Source organism: Mercenaria mercenaria, chromosome 5, assembly GCF_021730395.1.
Source record: "Mercenaria mercenaria strain notata chromosome 5, MADL_Memer_1, whole genome shotgun sequence".
NCBI classification, from domain to species: domain Eukaryota; kingdom Metazoa; phylum Mollusca; class Bivalvia; order Venerida; family Veneridae; genus Mercenaria; species Mercenaria mercenaria.
In genome coordinates, this window is record NC_069365.1 from 10129258 (window position 1) to 10147769 (window position 18512).

Here is an 18512-nt window from a genome sequence, read left to right on the forward strand (position 1 = left end):
TTTGTACGGTTGAGCATTTCTGCAGAGATTCACAGTCGGACATAATACGTGTATTTAATAACTGATTACATTAAACACACATAATCGTTCGTTGCTTGATCAAATGGCCGATTTTACTTATTCCCAGAACCTTAGGTTGCAAAAACTAATCCTTTTTATATTTTACTCTTTCTAGATATAATTAAAATACTGTAATTGCAATATCGGGAAAATACATATATTTTATTCAAAAACGTCTGCAGACGCCCTTGATTTTGATGCGTTCAGTCTCTGTCACCACATATCAGTACAAAACGTGTTTTGCCACTATTCTTGCAACATAAATGACGTGAAGACTGAATGTACTGTTTTAATAGGTGATGACTACGATTCCGGTACAATTTTTCAAAGTTTATTTACCATTATCCTGTTCTTGGATGATACGCTTCCTAAAAATAACAATCGCATGGTTCAAATGCGATTGAATACGTCCACGGTTATTGACAAAATGAGCCGTCTCCTTCCTAATAGAGTAAACAAGATAAGAAAACGAGTAAGCACATGGGTATATGGCGGAGATGAAAGTGCGTGTGGTTAGTAACCTACACAGCTTAACATTCTTTTGACTGGATTGTATCATTTAATTTTTAAGGTAGAAGCAAGAGGCAGATACCAGATGTCTATTTGCGAAAAATAAGTATTCAGTCCTGGCTCACCATTTCCAAAAAAACCCTGTATTAATGGCACATGAACTGCCTTGTTAATACACGGTTTATCTCCTGTTAATGTAAGCCTGGGTGCAGAGAAAAGGTAGCTTTTATACAAGAATAGTTAATTCATTGGAATTGGTTTTGAATCAGCCGGTAGTATAGTAACTAAATTAAATTATATCTTTAACATATAGTGAAATAAACGACATTCTATTTATGTTTCTTGTCAAACGTGTAACAAAAGTGGAATTCAAATTTATAGCAATCTACACATAGATAACTGATAACTCAAAATGAGAACAGCCTTTAAATGCATTAAATTTGACCAATCATATTTTAATGTCTTTGATAATCATATATAACCAAACTGTACCCGGCGATTCACTGCATAAATGTCAACCATGCAGCCAAATTGTTTTCAGTTATTCTTGGATTTGTCCAAAGAAACGTTGCATAAGGCACATGCCATATTATTTAAGCAGTCAAGTACACTATAAACATTCAGCGGCAAATGTTCAATGACAATTAGAAACTCTATATTCTTAATTTTCAAAAGTTTATGGACGTAAAGCTAATCATAAAGAATATATTTTTAACATTTAGTAAATTTTATAAGCAGAAATGTATTACTCTTAACGAATTACTGAATGATCAGTTATCAGTTAAATTTCTCTTATTAAATTGAACTCTTTATTACATGACGTTAGAAATTTTTTCTGCAAGATTTGACTTCAGCCCAGCAAAACTGAGGGTTAAAGTATAGACGGGTCAATTATATAGAGCTATACCAAATTATGATGCTTAACAAACGATTCAAGAATGTCGATACTGTCATTGACAAATAAATAAGATAGAAACCAAGAAGGTCATCATGGTCCCAGATCGCACAGCTGTATTGCATACTTTTAGAACAAAGAAAATACCATAAAACTACTTTAAAATCGGGCGAGTTTGTAAATGGCCACATATGGTAAACAAGCCAACAGTTTCAGAGACATTTTTATTTTAAAGTTTTTCATGTAGGCATATAGCGAAAACTAGCCTCAGCCCCAGAAAGCCAATTTTCAACAAATCAAAATGACTTGAAGGAATTTGGTAGAGGTACACTGCTGTTAAATTATTTTAAAATCGGGCTATTAGTTTAAGAGGACAACATTTTCAGTCACATATTGAAAACAAGCCCTGCTCCCATACATCCATTTTTTTAAGAAACAGAATGATTCGAAGGAATTTAGTAGAGGGTCGTCAAAGGAAAATTGCTGTGAAACTATTTCGAAATCGGAACAACAGTTTCAGAGAAGAATTCCATATACCAATAAAAGGAAACCTAGTCCGACACCCCTGGCGGCATGTTTTTTACGACATACAATGATTTGAATTAATTTGTTGAGGGTTACCTTTGGAACATTTCTGTGAAGTTATTTCAAAACTGGGCAAGCAGTTCCTGGGGACAATATTTAAAAGTTATTTTTCTTTTAATCTAAATTTGAAGGAATCTGAAAGGGGACCATTTTTATTGGTATATCTGTTCTTTAAAGAAATTGTAAACGACGACGGACGGAGCTCACCAGAAATTTGTTTTTGAAAATTCAACTACGACGAATGCAAACTAAAAACAAATTTTCCCTTCTTAAATATGTAGGAATTGGCAAGTTAACAGTATCGTAAACACCATTTACTGGAAAGAAGTATTAGCAGAACATTTGTCTCATTAATCATCATCACAAAAATATGGTGCTGCAAGACATGAAAAATGATGTTATGGACATATAAAAATATAATTTACCTTTTCATTTAAATATTACAAAATCCATATTGCTTCAGCATGTCTAGAATACCCTTTTAATCTGATTCTTTAAGAAAACATATACTATTCCATTTCCTAATCACACAAAAAACATCTGAAGATTTGATCATCACTGAATTTTACAGATTAACACAAAATTTGTTAGAAGAATCATTGAACCTGCATAAAATAATTATTTTTTTGTTGTATAATCCAATCATTTTGCGCAATAGAACTTTTCAATAAATAACGTTTTAAAGTTTCTGAAATTTCATGTGAGCGTTATTATTGTAAAATTACAATATCTCTGACGCAAACACTTCCTCCTACAGCGCTGAATAATTCAGAACTCGGAGTTCAATCTTGCATCGTTCACCTTTTACTTTTAAAGCGCCTGCCACAGAAAGACTGCGATGCTTGTATTCTATTGGATCGATGATTTTTGCTTATCTACTAACAAAGCTACCGGACAGATAATTGCCTTCTCCGTTGATACTTAATTAGACGATATGTTTTTTTCTAAGTGTAATCAAATTAAAATCGAAAGTGTCTATAATTGAACAAAATCGGTGTTAGGATTTGTACTAAGCATTATGCTAAAACAGAAACGGCAAGATATTTGGTATACATACTCGAGTATTTCAATATTATTTTGGTAAGTGGTTACCGACTAATTGATATTGGTTTGATAATCATGTTAGTAGTATTATGTGTTTTATCCATAACAGCTTTTACAGCTTTTAGTCTTCCTAAAATTACTACTCTTAAAAATGGAGTAGTTTGATCTACATGTACCTTACAGTGAAATTACAGTGGATGTTAACACGACATTTGTGGCAGTGGTGGACCGTGGCCAAGTGGTTAAGACCGTTTATTTAGAACTACTTGCTCCTCACTGACGTGGGATCTGTACCTATGTAGTGCAGAATTCGACATGGAAGGACAGATGTGCACCATGCCTGAAAATTGCATGGAGGAGCATCAGGAGTCTTCCTCCACAGTTGAAAGCTGGGAAAGTCGCAATATAACTTTAATAATATCGATGTTACTATAAACCAAATTAAGTATCAATTGTTTGTGAATATAGATCTTTAAACATTAGAGAAATACTTACATCGTCAAGATAAGTGTTTCTGCCGTGATCAAATAGTCTAATACAATAACAAGGTGACTTTGTATCATGGTTTACCTGCAGTGTCATTATAACTGTTAACTTCTATCTGTAATATTCTTCAGCTGAGGAGGAGGCGTGGCTATAAGCCGTACTCTAATTAAGTTAAAGAACATGTCTTAGGTCTCGTCTACATATAGAATACTGTAGGGAAATGCTGAACTTTCTAAAACCGTTCTTTATTTCAGTTAGAGTACGCTTGTCGTGTGATAGTACCAACGCTTAAAATGGAATGTTAATCAAAATTAGTAACCGAATGTGTTGTTCATATTGGCGGACCATGACATAAAACAGAAAGCGTAGGAGCCACTCGAATAATGAGGTTATTCTCAGGAACCCCACTCCTTCTATTACGCACAGTCAGATGAAAGGTCTATGAAAGGTCTATGTGTCTTTGTAGGGTAACTGTGATTAAGGAACGTAACTTTCCCTTTTGAATATTCATCCTTGTTACACTTTCACCTTCCCCCCTTTTCTACCCCATACCCCTTCCTCCCTCCTTTTTCTATATATTTTATGCATAAAATTAATATGTACTTGTTGGATATTTGAAGCAACCCGTCTATAATGTTTATCCGTTACGAATTCTTGTGGGCCTACTTTGCAAATGCGTGGCCCTGAGGCTCCCTGCTTCCGAGAAATCTACACTTACCTATAATCTTTTGTATATTCGAGACTGATTTAAAGTAATTTGTTCTTCACGATGTGAATCTAAATTAAGTACTTTACTTGGAATGCGTTCTATTAAATATTTCTAATGGAGCCAGACTTTGATATAGTTATTACTTATGTTGTCCAAAACAGCAAAACATATTTTTATATGTTCAGTGTAAAAATATCTAAATTTTTGGCTGTCCGAATCATTTTTTATTGTCCCACTTATCAGGGAACCCACTTAGTATGAGGAATGTAAAGCATCATACAACATAATGGACTCTACCAGCTGTGCAGGTTGCTCGTATAGGTCAGACATGCCTTCATGTATTTGCAAATGTCACAGACTTAGTGCCCCTTTTCCAGTGACCCGCTCCATACTGAACGGTCCCAATACTGGTACTGAAGAAGTTAGTTTGATTGTCTCCAAGAGCAGTTGGAAGGACAGCACTCTCACCTATTTAAAAAACTACAGTTCAATTGGAAACAAAAATAGAATTTTAAGTAAACAGCTTTGTAATTCACTCATCCTTCACAGTTACAAATGTATGTCCTCTTGACTACAGATCGAAGCCATGATGGTAAACAAGTATTCAAAGCCATGTGTGAATTAGTTAAGACAAATTGTGGACTTAACAGATTTCCAGGTAAAGCAGCCCATAATTCAGCCAAAACTTTGATGGAGTTATGTACACTTGCCTTGAGTTATGGTGGTTAACAAATATTCACAATTTCAAAGTGAAAACAATGAACTGGTGAGCAGTAATGGAACATGCAACACTGCCCAATAGGCAGTAGGCCATAAGCAGTAAGCAGTAAGCATTAGGCAGTAAGCAGTGGGCAATAAACAGTAGGCAGTAAGCAGGACGCTGTCGTTTATGGAATTCCATAGTATTTTCTACGCTTTTTCTGTTTTCTTTTTCTTTGTGTTTTTATCATATTTATTGAATCTTTTTTTTTTTCATATCTGCAAATATCTACTTCAGTTAAATTTAAGTTTTTGTAAACTTACGACTTTAAAAATCTTTGATGTTTTTTGGAATACACGTGAAGAACAACCAAGTACTTGAAGAGTAAAGAAAGTTTTGTTGGGTTTTTTTTGTTTATTAATATAAAATGAAGTGTGAGTTTAAATGTTTTATTGCGCCTTTCAGTCTTTCATATGTTTAATGATATTAGAGTTCCTCGTCATTGAAATATATCTTTTAGAAACTAATTTACAGATTTATTGCAAACGCTCTTTTGCCATAACCATTTGATATATCGCGAACAAAGTAATTCGAACGGTGCAATAAATGTATGTCATATATCTTCCAAGTTTGTTCGATTATGACATTGGAGGCTTATTATTTGGCAAAAAAAAACAAAACTTTTAACTTTGTTACTCGTTTCCAGTACGGTAGCCATTTTTACTCATATCATAGGAATAAAGCTAGTAAATCGGTCGAAATAAGTAAAACTTCTAGGTTCTATTCTGGTGCATTTTAATGTAAGGCGAAGGCTTTAATCGGACGATTTTGCTGCTTATCATCCAACGATAGCAAGATTTGCAGATCAAATTCAAAAGATGTGGTGTAATGTGCGGATAAGAGCAAGTATGCGTCTTTTTGGTGTAACAGACCATCACGGAGCTATTCCACGACCCGTTTTCTTTCTATTTTTTTCAACAACTGTGACAGAACTTTCATTTAAACTAGGTGTAGGAGAAAGTGCTCTACAGAGTGCATTAGAAATGGTATTGTAGTTTGTTGTATGAAAAAAGACACAGATTATTTAATATTTGTTTTTATTACAACTCTAAATTGGTCTTGTTGCTTACAATGCCTACACAATTTAGTCGATTTCTATTGGATTTTACAATTGTTCAACACATGAAGGTGCGCGCTTATGAGATAATGCTGTTACGTGCTCGATAAGAGATGGTGTGTTTATTTCGTTAACGATAAAGGCCAGATAAAGTTAATTAGATAATCTTTGCTTAGTGTTGGTGAAATGTCTTCCAGATATTGTACCAGATATTCAGCAAAAAGTTGATAATACAAGGTTTGCTAACAACAAAATCGTGCATCGATGCATTCAAAATAATTAAACACAAAACAGACATAAGCACAAAGTTCCACTAAATTTATTTGATAATTACTGAACATGTTAATAAATCCAGAGACAAATGTTTACATTTGAAGCGGCACTTTAACGGAATTCAGAGTATTATGCTACAAAGGTAAAATGTTGTTGTTGTTATTTTGTTTAAGATTGATAAATTAGACGACAGTTATATATTTTTTAATTTTTCTATTTATTTGTGTTACACCATGTATTTTGGAATGTATTTAAATTTTTATTAATGAATATCTTGAAGACACTTTTAATACTATTTCAAAGATGGCACTAAAAGTATAATCAAAATGGCTTCCAGCCAAAGCACAGATATTATATTAAAAAACTATTAATGTTAGTGCAAACGTTTTAAACATTTAAAAACTGCACTCCTTAAGCTGGATCACTGCAATGTATATAGGATCACAAGTAATACTGCAATAAAAATAAAACATACCAAATACCAAGTATACTTCCGTTTTTTATTTTAGCTAAACATGAACCGATACTAGAACGTTCTAAAAAAATAATATCAGCAATCGTTACATTTTTGTTTTTGCCTGCATTGCCTGCAATGAAGAAAAACATATTTGTATCAAGTAACTTGGTATTAAGTACATTATGTACTTAAAATTAAGCGAACGCAAAGATATGAATCTTCGCACATTTCTTATAAGCACAAACGTTGGTCATTTTCAAAAATTGAAAAATAAACCTTTCTCTAAATCTCCACTATACTCTACAATCAACTACTGATAAATAATTCCACAATGTTCCCTTTTGTGAACACTGTAATTTTCATCAGCATGTAAACAAATACAAATGTAAAATTGATTAACAATTTCATATTTCTTAGCACAAAGGCTTTCTTTGTTCGCCATAGGCTTATTACAAAGTAGTCTCTTGCTTTTCCTTACATTCAAAGGAAGTTTTATTTATCATACTAAAACCTGAAGGCCCCTACATTTTACTCCGTCATGTCGTATGTTAACGGTAGTTGACACGTCAATTTTCAGACGATTTTCGCTCCTCATCATTTTGGTGTGAACGTGATTGGTAAATTGGAGCAAACCATGATATAAAACTTCAATTATACTTCATCCATATGTGTCAAACTTTTGCTGAAGCATTGAAAATGTTATTTCTGCTGTATATATTGTTGAAACTGAATGTAGTTGTTTGGCTTAAAAAAATAAGTGCCACAATTATCCTATATATTCATTAACGCATACTGCTACAGAATCATAAATGTGAATAGTCTTCAATGACACCTGTCATTTAATGTCACGTTATTTCAATAACCTGTGTATTGTGAAGTTATTTCCGTGATGTTCATGGGCAATCAACACAATTGTAGCATTTATCTGAATGCGTACTGATCTTTGCAGATGTGCTTGTGATGTTATTTATAGCTTTACAGAAACTTTTGCAATCAGACACCGTCCCGAGAACCATCAAATATTTAGGCATCAGTCATTACCCATTTCACACATGCAGTTTTTTTCCGGCTTTTCTTAATCAATTATTGGTCAAGTGTAGCCGGATCTTATCATTAAGTAAGAATCTCGGTATAATTAATATTTATGCAAAGGTAATATTGTTTCTTATTACATAACCTCTGTATTTCTACAGATTCAAACAGGCTTATCTTCAGCTTTAACTAATGCTCCTGCTAATTACGTTTAGCAGGCAAATTCAAAGTTGTTTTTCCATGCTATGAATTTAAAAGAATGCTGTATCTCGTGATTTTCATATCGACGACAAAGTACTATGTTGCTTTACCGTGTTGCTTTCTCTTTCAGTTTACGCATTGGTCGAGAGGGCTAACACGCTTTTCTAAGGAGGTGAAGCGCCCGGGTTCGATTCTTGGCTACTTGCCATGTGTCCTTGGGCAAGGTACTTTATTACGATTGCCTCACTCGACCCAGCTGTAAATGGGTACCAGCAAATTGCTTGGGTATGGTATAATGTGTTCTTAAAATAGGGCCAGTAGCTCTACAGAGCTTATGTTCATTGTTTCATGTAGCGCGACGATTAATAAACTTTATTTTTACCTTTACCTTTACATTTTCAATGCTTGAATGAAACAATATGACGCGCTTGCCACTTTTCGTATTGAACTTTTATAATACTTAAGATCACTGGTAGAGGCAATCATCTGTTATAGGGTACTGTTACTATTTAAAAACATTTAAGAACATCAAATATTTTCCTATACCTAGCAGCGTTTGAGTTCCTATTGATTTGTTCAAATTACACTTTGTTCAGTATCAGTTCCACTATAATTGTTACCACCTGTTACTTTTCCTTGAAATTTTACTGAAAACTAATATATTGTTCACCCAATGCAATTGTCAATCCAATATTATTGAATGTAATTTCTGCAGACACGCTAGACTTGACAACAATACAGTTCACCGATATAAGGTAAAATGCCCACTGGCCACCAGAAAATATGTTTAAAACCATGTATTTATACAACATGAAAATGTGTAAGATTCAACACATGCAATTTCGTCATGAAAACAATATTCATTGTTGAGATAAAATGTTAGTTGCCGTACAAATATTTCTAAACATCCCAATTTGTTTAATAAATATGCACTTTCATCTTTTGAAATCTATATGCGGACATTAAATTGCTTGTTGTTTGATTTCGTAATCTATTTCTTGTTTTTGTTTATGCATCCGTTATGTGTATAGCTATGCATGAACTAATGTTGGAGTTTGCTTTCAGACTGTTAATTAGAGCATTGATCATTTTAACTAAGACCACAAAGGATAACACAATTTTGTTAAGGCGAATAAGATAGATACGTTATACGGACAATATGATAAAACGAAATAAATCCAGAAACTAAGATATTTCAAAGCGCATTTCCAAGAATTGTATTGTTATTCAGGATAATAGTACGATAGAAATAATCTGGAACGTACTGTGCTAAACAAACGACACGTAATTGTTGTATTTGTTATAAAATAAACTTGTATCAAAAGTGAAATACAGCTTACAGCTATTCAACAATATAGAAGTAAGAAAACAAAGAGATAAAAATCCATTTGACCAATACGTTAAAAACAGTTTTCATTCCGTTATCCAAAATGGTACTACACTAAACATGCATGTATCCACCAAATTGTAACATTATCACCTTTTTATGTAACTATTTTATATGTGCCAGAAACAGGCACGCGCGAAATGGCTGGTTCGTATGGGATATCACTAGTCTCTGACGAACTTATGCACGTCTGGTTTCAACGTTATCACAGAAAGTCAATAAAAAATGAGCGGTACAACATTATCATGGACCCATCACTTGGTGCGAGCGTGACCGGTAAGTAAGAGCGAAGATCATATACATACTAATTATCGTTCAGCCTTAATGTGGCCAAATTGTTTCCCCTCTCATTTATGTTTATAGTAGTCCAGAGGACGCTGCATGTGCTTATTACAACTTATAAACACAAAATCACATACATTTTAAGTTAATACTTGTATACTGTGCTGGTACTAGACAGTAACAAGGACTCATATATAACTAAAGTGACATGTTCGTAATTAAATGTATAAGTAACTAGACTGGACACTTATGTAACTACATTAAGACGTCAGATATTTTGACAAATAACTTGCAAAATTATCATTATTCACAACAACATAAACATCGTCATTGTCTTCTTTTGCAACATGCTATCATTATCATCACAACTAAGCAAAACCCATCATCATTATCTGATACACTAAAGGACTTTAAAAACACCATATCCATATGTGGCATTTATTTCATTCTTACAACTTTTATCTAAATATTCTGCTACTAATGAAATCTGATCCGGTATGGTGGTTCCATATGTAAGACTTGACACGTGGCCGTTATCACCTTCGCAAGTGTAGCTCATGTTGTAATTCACGTAATTCTAAATTGACAGCATCAGCAACTCTGACAAACTTTTCCACCGAAATCTTTACTTTAAAGCGCATGCTTCGAAAACAATTTCCATTTGTCAAAGGTACTGGAATAGTATTACATTAATGTATCTGTAGTTATTTACCAAAGCATTACATTTCTCATTCCATTTGTAATTTATTGGCAAATTATATTCATCTTTTTATCTTTTGATGAACAAGATTCTTGTTAAAAATCAATATATTGCATTAACAAAGCAATCGAAAGTAGCACCTTTAATTATATGTACATTAACTGCTAATATAATTGCATTTACTGCCAATGTAATTGCATTTACTGCCAATGTAATGTGGAATTTTAAAGCTACTCCCTTTAGACTAGTTCTACAATAAATATATATGGTGACAATTATATTAAAACTTGCAATACTGCAAACACAACGTGTACGTACCCCCTTTACACTTTCAATTTATGTGCCATAACAAGCACTGCCTTATGTTGTAATTGAATAACAATAAGTCAACAAGAGTATCATTTTAGACTTTTTTGTTTTGCCTGGGTATTCTACGATGAACATAAGATTCTTCTACAAAACTATGATTAAATAGTATAAATAAATGATAAATATGCAAATGAATACACAGCTTACCTTTAACTAAATATACTTTAAGCTATAACTCTGAGCACATTTCTCATAAACACCAACATTTGTCTTTTCAAAACGAAGAACACTTGGATCACTCAAATAAGCCTTAAACTTTCTCTAAATGTGTTCTAGTCTGCAATTAACTACTGATCAACATTTCCACAAAACTTCCTTATGCATAATTTATTGACAACAGCATTCAGAAAAATATTTCCTGATCACGTGCAGAACTATGAAGCAATAACATGTTAACCATACTTTTTAACACAAATATTTTAATTGTATTCCATAAACCTATTACAGACCAATCGCCTCTTATTACTCTGCAGCCCAAGGTTCTCTTTACATAACATAATGGAATTTCACTTAGTCGCTAAAATGCGCATTCTAAATGTAGCAGATCTATTACGTTTTACAAGAAACAGACAATCGAACAATCGTGGTTTACGTGCGAGATCTCAAATGCTCCAAGACGAACTCGTTTGTCTCTTGTGTTATTGGTATCGTGAAAGTTAAATACCAAAATGCCATTGTAAACCACGATTTGGTATGAACGGCGATTTATTTATTAAGTTATCCATCAGCAATGTGACAAAGTGGTTCTTCATTATTTTCTGATAGCGCTGTTGTAAAATGATATTGCTGTCGGGCGTGCATATTGATGTAGAAGGAAGGATTTGTTACATAATTAAGATGTGACGTTGATCGAAGGAAGAACAGACAAAAATTGTAAGAAAGGGTCTGAAAATGTAGGATTCTCTTCATTTTCTAAGCAGTATTCAATTTATATTTTAAGAATGAGCTCAGGGGTTGCTTCAATTCAGTTTTGGACAAATTGAAACATGATGAAATATGTACGTCTAATCTGTATTTCATTTTATCTATATCGTTTTCCGGGGATAAACGCAAATATATATTGTCCACACAATTTTTGAAATTGGAATTGTGTTACTATATTTCATTCCTTAAATGAACAGTTTGCATAAAATAACAATTTATGATTATTTGTAATTCCAGGACGACCGAAACATACGCCTTTATTTATATATTTATTTATTTGGGTTTTACGGCGCACCAACTCAGTATAGGTTATATGGCTCCAAACATCTCATTTACATCGAAATAAAAACATGAGGTATGGAATCAAAATTTGCATACCTGCTGAAATCACAGAGTTACAGCAAAACCAAGTGTTAAGACATTATAAAGTTTACTGTATGTTGGATATTTCGAGCTCCGAACAAATTATTGAGTTTATGCCCTAAAACATGCAAGTGGTTCCAATGTTGATATTGCAGAAATCACATAGATTATTAGAAACCAATTCATGTATATTTAAAATTTGTTTGTTTGTAAAAGTAACTTAATGCGAATATATACTGGAATCTTTGGAGTGTTCTAGGAGAATTTTAAGTCATAATAAATATATATACGCTTTGCTTATATTTGTTTATAAAAGGACATGCATTTCATTTAAATGATTAGGTTTTTGAGGGCCTTTATTTCTAGTTACTAAGTAATGCATTTATGAGAACAATGTGGAATCTCTCTGTGTTACTTCAAAGTAGCTAAGATACTAGTACTCGTACTCCACTAATAAGTCCCTAAAAATTTTTTTTTAAGTCAAGCTGGCCATTTTATCATACTAATTATCCCAGAAAAATAGCTTTGTGTCCAATTCGTACTTCCAAATTTTTCTTCTTTATATCTCGTCTTTAATTGTTTTCATGACTTGTCTTTAACCTGCATTCAACCTGTATAACCTGCATTCAGAACATCCTTCAATATCCTGTCATAATGCTAGTGCTGCAGATTTGATATTCCTTTCATTTAAGTTACATTCAAGAATTAATTGAGCCCCGCAATTTTCAGGAGTATTTGCATAAAACAATTTCAGGGACGTTTATTCTCATCGCATATTAACCGTTTAACCCAGCAGGAGTTAATGGACTACAATCTAGATTCTGTTAATTTGGTACCTACAGTTAAAACACTACCCATATTATTTTCAGTTTTATTAGCTCAGACATAATATATTATATTACATAGAATCGAATATCTTTAAATGTATTCTGATGAACTCGAAGATAAATTTGTTTTATACTTTCTTATTATATATTTCATTTGAATATGGTTTTACGCCTTTTAGTGTACAAGTGATATATTTTTATGATGTGTACTTTATGATTTAATTAAATTCTATATTTTAAATTGTTTCTTTGTGAATTAACTATGTCAAGATGTTTATATATAATAGCAGTAATTCAAATTTGTGCAGTAGAGTGATGTTCTGTGAAAGTTTAAAGGAATTACTGCACTTGTTTAACAAAACTACACTATTTCTACCGATTATTAAGCAGTTAATTGCTTCGTTGTTACGTATACACAAATCTTGTAGTAGGTTATAGTTGTACAAAAGAGAAAATAAATGAACAATTTTACAATAAATATGTTTAACAGTTTTCTAATAATTTTAATTCCATCGATGAAACTTTTTTATATTCACATAGATAGATTTTTTTTCAAGTGTTTGTGTAGTACGATGTTTTAGTAACAGTTCACCATTGCAGCACAAAGTGTAATTATCATATTTCTAATTCCAAACCAATCCAATGATTTAACTAATTTCTTTCTTTTGTGATATAAAATATACAAGTGGTGTATCTCGTTTTGTATTCCTAAATTGCATTTTTGTTCCGTAGCTGGAGAGATAAGTTAAACATATCAATATATGATTATTTGAATCTATGAACATCGTCAGTACTTTCTATTGCTGAATACTTCTGAGTTTGTCTTGATCTGTTCAAAACGCAGATGGTTCAATATCATGTCTACAAAGGTTACAATCTATCTTTTAGAGAAAGCTAATATAATGTACATTTATGAAGAAGATGAAATTATTGAGAGAACAGTCTAGACTCAGCAACATTACTTTTTATAGGTAGAAGGATATTGTATTTTCAATCGTGCATTTGAACACCGACTTCATATACGACAATTTAACAGATGCTATTATAGCGATACCTTTTGTAATGATAACATGTTAAATACCAGACGCAGTATTTCAGCATCTCGTTTGTTTTGTTAACATAATATTTGGGGAAACTTTGCGCAGACTTGAAATTAGATATTTCATTGCAGTGCACTTTGTACTTCCGGAACATATAGCCAGAAATACGTCAAAGTTGTATAGTTTCTATTGATGCGTTACCATATTTTATTAGGAATGTCTGGTTTTAGAAGGGAAATTATAATCAAAGTCTATATTGTTTTTATAAAATGTACAAAAATTGCGTGTTTGTCGAATAGAATTAATTAACTATACTCAGGATTACAAACTTGCAAGATGCTCCTGTTCAAGAACAGCAATAGATAACTATACCATCAATACATTTGTAATTTCGTTTGCGTAGAAAATAAAGTTCAATTTTCTCAACAGTCTGTGAACAACAACGAATAAGCTGCAGAAGCACTGTGTAAAAAATAAAAGGTTACAATTTTAGTCTTGACAAAAATCAATAAACCTGGACACTTTAAACTAAAGTGAACGGTTATGTCTTGGGAAATGTTCAAGTTTACACTTTATACTACCTGTAAAATGTTACTAAAACATCATAACATATAATACATTAATGGAACAGAAAAAGAAACATTCAATACATTCTAGACAGAAATGACTATTGATTCACTTTCAACTTGCAAAAGTACAAATCCTTGTAGCATATGTTGTTGCTGCTTACACATTTAGATAGCACTGTAATATCTAGTTTGTTTTGCAGATCAATTTTACAGACATTCTTATTTTGTGTTAATGGGCAGGCACCCAGAACCATCAACAGAGGGTAGACCAGCTGGAGAGTTTACATATTAACGCAGATTTAGCTTAAGTCATATTGGAAGCTATCAATTGTATGAAAAGCCCCATTGACAATGTAAAGGTGTCCGTAAAAGATGTATATGTTTATTGTTCAATCTATATTTTTAAAAAGCCTCACACGTTTTATAAAGAAACAAAATTGTCAGCTATTTCGTGGCATAAGTTGAGCTCGAGTATGTATAAGCTTAATAGTAAGAGTACGGTAGTAGAACACAAGCAGCTGATATACGGCATGAAATTGATGTTATGGTTCTTGGTAAATAATTTGAAATAATGCATCCAAACGTAACACGAAACTGCTCTAATAAGAGATATTAAAGCCAAGATTTGTCTTACGGTTTAAAATATCAAGGATTTTTTCTCAATATTTACATTTTGATGTGTTAACTTTTTTTAAAATACTCGCTCTTTACCTACATTTGTTAAAATTCTTAGACAAGCCTTTAAACGAGGAAGTTTTTTGTTTTCTTAATTTTGAAAAATATCTGTTTGGGTATACAAACCCTGAATAGGGAAATGTCGCGCGCAAAATAGCGGAATCAATTTGCTTGATGAAATCACATGACTGATGCGTGTTTGACATTTAGGTAACAGTGACAGCATAACAGACTTTGTCATGGAAACTTAGGCACTACAATTTGTCGTTTTAGCGTGTGTTTATTTGACTGTTAATACTTTTCTTGCATCAAACATGACCACCTAAACCGACCCCTCCTCTACACACACATACGTTTCTTTTTATTTTATTCAACGCAGACAATTTCTTCAAGAAAATGAAAGTTACAGACACCTTAAAGGCATAAGCCATTGAAAAGTTTTCAGTTTTATATAGAATGCAGACAATACCTATTTAGTTTGATAATGCGTTTAACAGTCAGACCATGCCTTACTCCGTATCTGCTCTAAGTGCAATTTTGAAAATACTGAAATATAGCTAAATACAGCTGGATTTGTCTTTAAAGTAGAAACTGTTTTATCTTGAATAAATCCCTACGGCGTATTCTGAAGATCTTTTGGCCCAACCATCTCAAATGAAAAACTGAGCAACAGAACAGTTTTAGAGTCCATCCGAACAAGACGCTGGCGATGGCTCGGACACATCTATCGCATGCCTCCCAACTTGCTGCCCGGAGTAGCCCTTCGTTGGACACCTCAGGGTAAAAGGAACAGAGGCTGACCAAAAGAGACATGGAGGCCAAGCGTTTCAGAAAAGTTTGAAGAATCGAGGTCTGACAATGGAGACGGCGCTTCGTGTTGGTGAATACAGAACCAGATAGAGGACCCTTGCTGTCGCCTGTGATTTGTCTTAAAAGGGTATTTTTGATATTTCAGTTTTAAGCCCAAATACTGCAGAATTGGATACTTTTAGAATAAGCTATGTCCTCTGAAGCCAGTCACAGTGTCCAGTCTAGTCTGTGACCTTGTTTTTATCCTTTTGAGATGTGTTTACTTTTCCTCACTATAACGTGAGCAGGGTTCAACAAAAGAAATACGCGATTTAACGCACGTAACTCTGTATTCTTGCATGCCAGACATGGTTTTTCAGTGTGTTGGCAGGTGTTAGAAAAATTCGTCTTGCACCCCAGGGTGAAAAATGACTCACGTACTGCAATTTAAGTATGAATGCGTAAATTCATACGCTACTATAATGAAAAGGCGCTCAAAAGAAAAACATTTGTTTTAAAGCCTCGTTACCGCCAAAACAGTTATCCGAGAGCCAGAAATTTCCATTTGCACCTTCAACCAGTGAAAGATTCTTATAAAATAGCTAAACGGGAGAATGTTGAGTTGTTTCTTATATGAAAATAGGACGTTTTAACATAATATATATATATAACCAGAGTATGCGGTTGAAAAAAATCCAACTAAGTGAACTGTACAAAAAAAATACCCTGCCATTTATATAATCATAATCTATGGTGTTTGATGCATGTAATATTTCTTAAAAAATGTCTTAACAGCTTTTAATTGATTAAAATAGACCAAACATGACTAAGCTGTTGTAACTTTGACCTTCGGAATCTCGATACGGCTAAACTGAGATAGACGATCAGACAGACATCATAACTGAAGTAATCCTGAATGATTAAGCGTTAACAAAGAAGATGTCTTACTGATTTATTTGCCAAAGATGGAATTTATCTTCAACACCATCTCCACATAGCTTACTAATTACACAAACGTAGGAAACGCTATTAAAATGTATTTCACCGCTTATGTATAGGTATTCCGTTTTCAAAATATATTTCACAACTCATAACATTTCAAACTATTACAATGTACTGACTGTTTGCCGGAAACAGCCAAGCGCACAACGACGGCTTTGAATGCTGTACGGCTGGTTTCAAAGGTATCACATGAAGCCAATAAAAGAGAACGATAGAACAATAACGTGCGACACATCGATTGGTGTGAGCGTTATTGATTAGTAAGGGCTATCGATCAAATAAATGTCAATTATCCTTCAACCTATTTGTAGCCAAATTATTATCCGCTGGTGGTGGCTTCTGTATTAGCCTGGAAAACTGTTGTTTATGGCACTGGATACGCAACGTTAATATTCTGTTTTATATACTTTTCTGCATAGCGATCTAAGAAAGCCGTTTTGTTTATAAGAAGGTTAAAAAATCTTTGTGGTTTGGCAAAAATTGTAAAATGTTGAAAGCTACCTTTCACAGACATAAAAGGCTATTTCATAATGACCCAACAAATATAAATCGTATGCTATTTTTATCAAGTAGAAGTGAATTTTGTAAAGCTAAGCGTAAAGCAAAACGCTTGTATCAAATTAAAGAAAAGAGAAATCTGTCTGCCATTAGTAAGTCATCCTCAAGAAAATTTTGGAAGTATATAAGTAAATATAAAAACAAGAAATCTAAAGCATAAAATGATATTTCTTTGAGCGATTTTGTAGAACATTTTAAGCAAACTGCCAATACGCAAAATGCAAACGACTTTGACATAAATGATTTTGCTCACTTAGATGAAAATGTAAATATAGAAGAGTTAGACTGTCCTTTTACTGTTGATGAAATTTGTAAAACCATCTCTGGTTTAAACAGGCATAAAAATTGTTATTTTAACAACAATGTAGCAGACTTTTTTTTATAGACTCTAAAGATTTTATATCTCCTTATCTTGTACAAATGTTTAATGTTATATATGATACTGGTTGTTATCCAGAAGTATGGTGTAAAGGAGTTATTGTGCCTATATATAAGAAAGGTGATTATAACAATCCATCTAATTATCGTGGAATTACCCTTGTTAATGTTATGTCAAAAATTTTCTCTCTTGCTTTACGAAATAGAATTAATAGATGGTGTGAAAGTGAAAATATTTTAACGAAGCACAATTTGGCTTCAGAGAAAATCACAGTACAGTTGACTGTATATTTATAGAACAACAGAACAGAACAGAATTTATTTCTAGGATTTGAACATACAAGTTCCTCATCCGTCACATGTATGAAAAAGAGTAAATCAAGGTCTACATAATATACAAACATATACAAACATATAAGCATATAAGAGTACAATATACATATATACTATACTACACACTATTATTCAAAATATCCTTGCTAGTAAACAAAAGTTATATTGTGCTTTTATTGACTATGAAAAGGCTTTTGACACTGTTATTCATGATGCATTATGGGTAAAACTTATTCAAGCGGGTGTA

At 32.9% G+C, this 18512-nt stretch overlaps 1 protein-coding gene across 3 annotated transcripts in view; it reads right to left on the minus strand.

Moving 5' to 3' along the window:
- LOC123556420 (neurogenic locus protein delta-like) overlaps positions 1-18512 on the minus strand; it is a 99572-nt gene that overhangs the window by 11710 nt on the left and 69350 nt on the right. Inside the window, exon 1 of one of the 3 annotated variants that reach the window (XM_045347090.2) lies at positions 10955-11254. The exons of 1 other annotated variant lie outside the window; for it this stretch is intronic. The gene's annotated coding sequence lies outside the window, so the exon portion shown is untranslated. Of the gene's footprint in view, positions 1-2475; positions 2838-10954; positions 11255-18512 lie in introns of those variants that run through there. One more of the 3 variants, XM_045347087.2, reaches the window with a different exon arrangement.